Source organism: Pongo pygmaeus, chromosome 16, assembly GCF_028885625.2.
Source record: "Pongo pygmaeus isolate AG05252 chromosome 16, NHGRI_mPonPyg2-v2.0_pri, whole genome shotgun sequence".
Taxonomy (NCBI): Eukaryota; Metazoa; Chordata; class Mammalia; order Primates; family Hominidae; genus Pongo; species Pongo pygmaeus.
This window is the reverse complement of record NC_072389.2, coordinates 42,012,505-42,020,651: the sequence shown is the minus strand read 5'-3', so window position 1 is coordinate 42,020,651 and position 8,147 is coordinate 42,012,505. Positions and strand designations below refer to the sequence as shown.

At 46.5% G+C, this 8,147-nt stretch overlaps 1 long non-coding RNA gene across 1 annotated transcript; it reads left to right on the top strand.

The window, feature by feature from the left end:
• Positions 1 to 1,544: 1,544 nt before the first annotated feature.
• On the top strand, positions 1,545 to 7,947 carry LOC134738280 (uncharacterized). Its single transcript, XR_010123941.1, has 4 exons — positions 1,545 to 1,750; positions 2,428 to 2,599; positions 4,230 to 4,331; positions 4,919 to 7,947. It is a non-coding gene; the product is annotated as an uncharacterized LOC134738280 (long non-coding RNA).
• The last annotated feature ends 200 nt before the right edge of the window (positions 7,948 to 8,147 follow it).

The window sequence follows — 8,147 nt, the reverse complement described above, 5'->3', positions numbered from 1 at the left end:
GGTGCGTAGATGCCGATGAAAAGAAAGGCGGATGGGGAACGGGATGCACTATACGCGGAATGGGTAGGTAAAGTGAGACGTAGACGCATTTCGAACCGAGGGTAAATAACCCAAGTGGAATAGCTGTTGAGGATTTAGGAGCTACAATCCCCCCTCCCTTTCCTTTTGCAGCTGCGTGAAACTGCCAAGCCTGTCTTGCAAGCACAGAGTGGCTCTGCTGTCTAGTCCAGAGCTAACATCAGAGCGCCCCCTGCTGGCAAGTAGAGCTGAACGCTGCGGGTCAGCCCCCTGCGAAGCGAATCTTGCTTTTCTGCGCACCCCACCTTTCACTGACTCCTTCCACTGCCCCCACGTCCATTCTCCAGCAAAACCCCGCGGCAGGGGAATAGCTTGTCAAGGACTGAACATTTAAATGAATAAATGATAGTAATAATAATAATAATAAAATGCAAAGGAACCCCCCCACCTTCACTTGGCCTCTGGGAAATAAACTATCAAAAGCCTTGGCAAAGGACACTTTTCCTTTTTCTACATCTCTGTATTCTCTGGGTTTTCGCTACAGTTTGTTTTTCCTGCAGAACTGCAGATTCCGAGTCCAAGGAAATGTTTTTAATAGATGCTGTAGACGTTTTAAAAATGGATATCTGATGGGGAAAGAGGCCAATACAAAGCAATATTTTGCACCCTCACAAAATTAAACTCCCAGGAAACTCGCACTGTTTAGAAAAGTCTTGAGGGATAGCTTTCGGAATTCAGTCGGTTCCTTGTGCAGAATGACCCCTTCCTGCAACGCAAAGCAATACCAGACCCTGTCCGAATCTTTTTTTTTTAAAGCAGAAAACGTGTTTAAAAGTTGTCACCGTAGCTACCCACACACACACACACACACACACACACACACACACGTGTCTTTTCCACGGGTGTGTCTATTCTTTTTTGGGTCGTACTTCTCAATTTTGCTGGAAACGGAAAAGGTAGCTGAAGTGCACCAAAATAACCAATGTCTTTGACATTTGATCTTACTATAGTGTTTCACGTCCAATGCAAGGTGTGAGACTGCTACTATTTGAGAGAATTTTGGTTCATTTTCAACGGTTCTGTGCATAGAGGCATTTTCTTGGTTTCCCAGTTAATCTGCCGCGGGATTTATGAGCACCATGTAACGCGAGGGCGCACAGGTAACGAGAGCCGGAGCAATCTCATGCTGGCAGCCGCACCGCCTGCACCGCCAACCTTCACTCCTGGGAAAGGCGCTGGCAAAGCAGCCCTGACTCGGATAAGTCTTCTGACCGCAACTAGACCCCCACATAAAGAGTGTCAATCTACACTGCGGAACGACTTTTGTTTCTGAGGGAGTTTTTGGTTTTGCTTTTCAAAGTACCGGATTTTGGGATTTTGTTAAAACAGTGCTCAGAAATGAGGCGCGGGGAAGGAACACAGGCAGGGAGGACAGCAAGGGAAAGGTGTGTCTCTGGACTTTAATTTCTTGCCAGAGTAGCAGGACTTTCTGGTTTAAAAATCCATTCTCCTCTTTCGCTTCTTCCCAGAACCCCTGTGTCACCCCTTCTCCAACCCCCATCCCCATCTTTGGAGACACTCCGGGAGGGGACAGGGACCCCGGTGACTCCCTAGAACCAGCGCTCTTAGGGCAAGGCAGAGGTGGGAGTCAACCCGGTCTTCAGGCCAGTGAAGTGATGCCTCAGTCTGATTGTGTTTGAAGATTTGCTGGGGCTATTGTGTGACAACTGAGGTAAAGTTAAATATTTATACTCCAACTGTTATCATTTTGGGGGGTCTGTTTTGAGGAAGTCCATTGGATTCAAACTGATTTTAAATATAAATCCTGCTCTGGGGAAGCAGAATCTACTGCCTGCAACCGGGGTTGACTGTTTGAAAGGTCCCCGTTAAGCTCAGAAGTGGAAGGGAAGTTATCTGCAGACCATATGGGTCTATTCAAATATATATGTATATACGTATGTGGGTATATATACAAAATATCTATATATAGCTATCTATATATCTGTACAAAGACAACAAAACAATAAAGACAAGAAAGGGGGTGTCCCTCATAGCCGTTGAATCTAAATAAAAATATTTATCTCACATATAAAGGAAATATGATCATCTCATTGTATTGTCTCTGTCATTGTATTGTCTCTGTTTGACTTAATGAAATTTGGAGACATTGACTGTCTGGTCAATGTTCTAAGTAAATTAATGTGAAGGTCCTTAGGAAAAGACGGAAAACACCCCTTGCCATTAATCTTAAACCACTTGAAGATTATGAGTAAAAGAATGGGATCACTAAGCATTACCATCTCAAGTAGCTGTTAACTGCCCCCATCCCTTTATTGTGGCAACAAAATAAACTCTTCTCTAAGAATGATGTTTCTTCCTTTTTTATCTTTGTTTTTGTTTTGCTTTAAGGGCAAAGAAGGGAAAACAGAAGCAAAGAAAACTGTTTCAAAAGTCTTGGAATTGCTACTGTTAAAAGGCTGCGGTTCATTTCTGATTTCCTCATCTTTTGCTACAAAGGAAAAAGAAATCCAATGATGTGTCTGCATTTGATGAGGAGAAAACACGAACGACAGCAGTGTAGGTGTGTTTGTTTGTTTTTCTTTTTCCTGGAAAAATATTTTTAATATTCACCAATTAGTGAGTTGAAAGCTGTGGAGATGTAAAAGATGTTTGCTTGTCCACATCTATTTGTTGACTTTCGTCACTGGAGTTTTGTAGGCATTTGTACGAGATAGAAATGGAGGAAAGAGAATTAAACACTTGCCAAGGAACAACAATATATACACTTTCAGGTAACTCCACCTAATCCTGTATTTGAATGCTGATAGGGAGGAGGAGGGGGTGCTATTTTTCCCTCATAAACCCCCCAAAGCAGTATTAGACAGAAAGAGGGGGTGAGAACTCTATAACTGAGCATTCTGACAAAAATGGAAGCAGCACCTCTCTGCTCCTACACCCTTAAGGAAAGACGCCCCCAAAATGTGCAACAGCCGTTATGTTTCCTTTAGAGTCCTGAGTTGGGTGGACCTTTCAGAGATATACACAGTCATTAATATTTAAAAAAAATGCAGAAACGGAGGGCAGTGGCTAACAGAAAAGAAAAACATGCTAACATTTATTCCTGAAACACCGCAAATTTCCAGATGCGACAAAAAATCAATGCAAACACACCCCCTCCTAACTGAGCAGACAGACCCGGTGAGGGTTCCAGTTGAAACTGGAATTGGAGATCTGAACTCCGCTAGAGCAATGGGAGATGTTACCCCGAGGCTTCCGGAGGGGAGGTAGGTGACGTCGCCCTCCTTCCAGCCGGCGGTTCCCACCTGTTCTCTCCGCCACAAGCTGGGGCGCGGGAGAGAGCAGGAGCTGGAGCGATTCCGCCTACAGTCTCCAAGGCGTACCTGGCGCTACTGCTGCTCTTACCAAACCAAGAAGGAAACCCAGATAGGCCCCTAGAGGCCAAAGACCCCGCCAAAGGGACCGAAGCTCCCGGTCCAAGGCATACGCAGCGGCCTGCCCTGTTCCCAGGCCAGGCTCCCATGCCCGGATGGACAAAAGGCTCACAGGCCACACTGGTCCCGGAGCCGCTGTGAAACGCAATGGAGGGGGACAGTCTCCTCGCCGCGCTCTGGTGCGTGTGTGCGCGCGCGCGTGTGTGAAACACGTGCACTCGGTGCGGGCCTCCGGCCGCAGACGTCACCTGGGGAAGTTCACCCCCGGGATTCCGGGGCCCTGAACCCACCATCCCCTCCCTGTCGCCTCAACCGCCCCCACCTGCTACCCAAATCCCGGGGCACGCCCGGACAGGTGTGCTGCCTCTAACTGGAAAGCTCCCGGGAAAAGAGCCACGCCAGGAAAGGAGGCGGCGGGAGGAGGGGGGAGGGATAGAGAAGAGAGATGGTACTTCCAGAGCTCAGACGTCCCTGTCTTCCGAGAAATTGTCATCACACTCAATCTTTACACCCTGATCTACGGTATCCAAAAAGCAGACATTGATTCGCGGAAAAATCGAGTTCTCGAAAATACAGGGATTTGACGCGGACTCCTGAGACCTGCGCAGGCGTTGCTTAGGTTCAAAAGTATGATTTTAATTTTCTTAATGAAGGCGCGCTCTAGAGCTCAGCTGGTAATGGCTGTGTTGAGTTTAATAGACTTCTGTCGAACAGAAAAAGACGGATAAGTAATCTGCTCTAATGCAATTATTTTCCCAGGTTCGAAAGTCATTGTGCAGAGAGGGCAGGAGTGAATTAAGGCCCCGGGGACCACGGACGCCGGGCCAGGAGACCGCCTGAAATACGAGCCGAACCTGTTTTGTGAGATGCACTTGGGTTTGGGGGTCAGGGTCGAAGGCTTCAAAGCCCTTGGTCTGCACGTGTGAAAAATCTCTCTTTTCCTCCCTCCCTCCAGCTCCTCCTCTCCCTCTCTTTCTCCCTGTTCCCCTTTCTCCTCACCTCTCCCAGAATTAATGTTAATTTCCTCTCCCCCTCCTCTATTTTGCTTGTCTTTGTGTATTTCATGCTGATCCATTTAGTCCAAAGTATTTCTCTGAAACACACACAGAAGTAGGCTCTTGGACTGTGTCAGCCCAATCACCTTTTGTAACCCAAGAGAACTGGGATGTTGAAGATACTGAGGACACTGTGTACACACATAGACAATGTATTGTGAGGGTTATTTCTATCCCAGTAATGAGCCAGTCCCCATCACTGTGCAAAAGTTTTAGCTTTAACACAAGTTATCATTCACAATATTTATTTGGCATTGTCCAAAGTCTTCTCAGCTTCATTTGTTCAAACTCTTCTCAGCTTCAAACTCTCCACTTTGCCAGGTGAACACAATCTCAAGCAGGCGTCATTTTAAAAAATAAAAATATCACAACTCATAATTTCCCTTCTTACAGAAAAGCCAAATCGATGCAAAGAAAGCCCTTCATTCTCACCTGGACGAAAGAGTTGGAGACAGGGCAGGCCGCCTGGCCAGAGGAGTGAGCACTGGCAGCTGAGCCAGCACCCTGGAGCCCAGCACCCCTGAGCCCAGCTCTCTAGTGTGAACCTCTGCCCGGCCACTCCAGCCCCACTCTTCTGGACAGCCTCTCTCCCCGGTGCTGGAGAACAAAGAAAGTTCTTGGGACTGAGGCACAAAAAGGGTTAAATGAACCCCAAGCAGTAGGTGTGTCTATTCCAGACCCCTAGGTGAGGCGACAGTAGCTGGGTTTGATGAGCGTCTCTAAGCTCCACAAACTGATTTGGTCTAGGGTTCCTTAGCTTTGTACACTCTCTTTCTTTCTCCCCCACCCCATCACACACACACACAGACAGACACACACACACACACGCATGCGGTGACCTAGGCACGTGTGCCCACAAACATCCACAAAGCTGTGTAATTGCTGTCTCCTCTTCCCTGACCCGATCCTATCCCAGTCCTTCCTACCCCGCCGCCCGCGCCCGCCTCCACAGCAGCTGGACTCACACAAAAAAGAGAAGAACATTAAAACAAGCCAAAATCCATTTGCAAACCCCCCTCGGATCCCCCCCACCTCCCCTCCGCGGCTGAGGAGGAGCACAGCTGGCTCCCCCGAGACAGGAAGCTGGGGTGCAGCAGGCCAGGGAGCAAGGCTCCTTCCGGCTCTGGGCCTTGCAGTGCCACCTCTCACAGAGGGTGTGGGGGTTGGGTGAGGTGAAGGGTGCTTTTCACTTTCTCCCTCCCCCACGCTCTTCGCGGGCTTTTGGGAATGGAGTTAGGAAGAGATCCAGTCTTCAGGACCCCACGACTCTCAGGACCTAGAGAAGAAGCGTAGGGCAGGCGCCTCCGAGCTGCCACAGTGTGACTGCCCCAGAGCCCACGTCCGCCGGCGAGAAAGTCTGCGCCGAGGACGGCCGCGTCGAACTCCTGAAGCGCTCAGCCCGCAGAGAAGCTCGCTCGGCAGTGCTCAGGCCCAGCCTAATCTAGCAGTCTAGCATTTGGTTGGCACCAGGATGGAGGGCTGCCTCTGGCTCCAAAAGCAGATTTGGAATGCAGGAGAAAGGGTGACTGTCAGAGCCAGTCTCTCTCCTCTGTCCTCTCTCTCTCCTCTCTCTCAAGCCAGATTTAGAACGCAGGAGAAAGGGTGACAGAGCCAGTCTCTCTCCTCTCTCCCCTCTCCCCTCTCCCCTCTCTCTCTCTTTCTCTCCCACTCCCCCTCTGCCATTCCTAGATCTCTCTTCCCATGCCTTCGGAGGACACACCTGCAGGAGCTGCTGCGTTGTTTTGGTGACCTGGGAGATCAATAGCAAGGACCCAGAAACACCCACAAGCTCTAAGTGGGTCTAATTTTGCTACTGAAAAGTAGTAGGAGAGGAAGGAGACTTTATTACCTAACCGTGAGTTTTCCAAGATGATCCCCCTCAGCCAAGCAAAGTTGAGAAGGGTTTGACAGAGGGTGAGGACAAGACAGTTCCCTCCTAGCCCCCTCCACACCTCTACAAGAAACCTGGGCGGAGCTCCCCCACCAGCTGAGAACTCCTTGTAAAGGCGACTTGGGGTCCCCACCTATGCTACTTACCCAGATCACCATGGCGTTCTAGTCAGGCCGTTCAGACTAGAACGGTCGTCTAGTCAGGCCGTTCTCATCCGGGAAGCAGCTGACTAGACGAGGTCGGGGAAACATTAGGAGGCCCAGTCAGTCAGTTTTGCTTCTCTCTCATTTACCCTCCTCTTTTAAAGGTCAGCAGAGGAAAGCAGTTTTTCTTTTCCTTTCTTTCTTTCTTTCTTTCTTTTTCTTTCTTTCTTTTTTTTTCTTTTTTTTTTTTGCAGTAAATCACATGTATAATTGCATTCACATAGAATTAAGAAGTAAAATAAATCTTTTCTGCAAATGCACTTAGACATGTTTAAAGAGGGACTGCCCTGACCACAGTCGGTTTTTAAAGGACGAAACAATTAAATATAAGCTTTAAAGATAAAGAACGTGAAGAGTGCCCAGTATCCCCTTCCACTGCCTTTACATAAATTAGGTGGGTCTCAGGAATAGCTCAAGTTATCAAGAGTTCTTAAAGCTAACTAACCAATACACAAAAATAAACAGATAATCACATCTCTCTTTAAAGTAAGTTACCCTCAAAGAAGTTAGAGGTGAATACCTAACTGCAGAGTTAAGCTTTTCCTGCTTCTTTATTTATCCAGGTCTCTTAATTTTAAAACAGATTAAATAATCTGCTCAAAAGGGTTGATATTGCCCACCAAAACAGAGTGAAGACCGTTGTTCATACTTTGAAGCTTATCCATGAGCCTTGGGACTTTTTGAATGTTTAAATGAAGTGTAAATAGATTAAGGTCACAGGTGATTGACAAGATCAAGTTGCTTAACTCAATTATCAAAATTTTATTTCAAAATTATGTCCAATTTGATTCTCCTGCTTTGCTATAAAAGACCACAGAAAATCCAATAGGAGCAGACAATTTACATTGTGTCCTATGTACTGTGATTTATTTGTAAAATTATTTTGTGATATATATATACCTCCTTTGATGTTTTTGAGGAAACCAAGTCTTTCCAATTAGATTTAGGAACACAGCTATCACACTGATTCAAAGGCAGTTACTTTGAAGATGCAAAGATCACCAAATTTTAACAATTTTCTAAAATATGTCTGAATTTCTAAACTGCAAGCAGAACCTGCAGGCTGTTCAGAATCCAATTTTCTGGATATTGGCATGCTATATTCAATGTCCAGATACATTCAGTGTCCATCTATCGAAATACTAGGTAAGAGTGCAATTTGTAAATATGTATCCTACAACTCTTTTCTAACATAATATCTCAACATTCTCCTATGCATTATTTAATAGATAACCAAACTCTTCAGATTAAGGCTCATGCTGCCACATCTGGAAATGCTTCTTTTGCATTACCCATCACCACCTCCTCACCCCACCCCAGCCACCAGTGAGAGAAATAGCTGAAGCCTCCCCTTCCACCATTATATGATAGCATCAGCTTTTAATCAGTGAGAGGCACTCCTATTTAAATTTACAGGATGACTCTTTATTTCATTTATCTTTTCTTATGGAAGAAAGTGAAACAAGAGCACCACCCTTATTAATTATAAGATTGATGGGGTGAAAAAAGCCAAATGAATTTGGCTTGC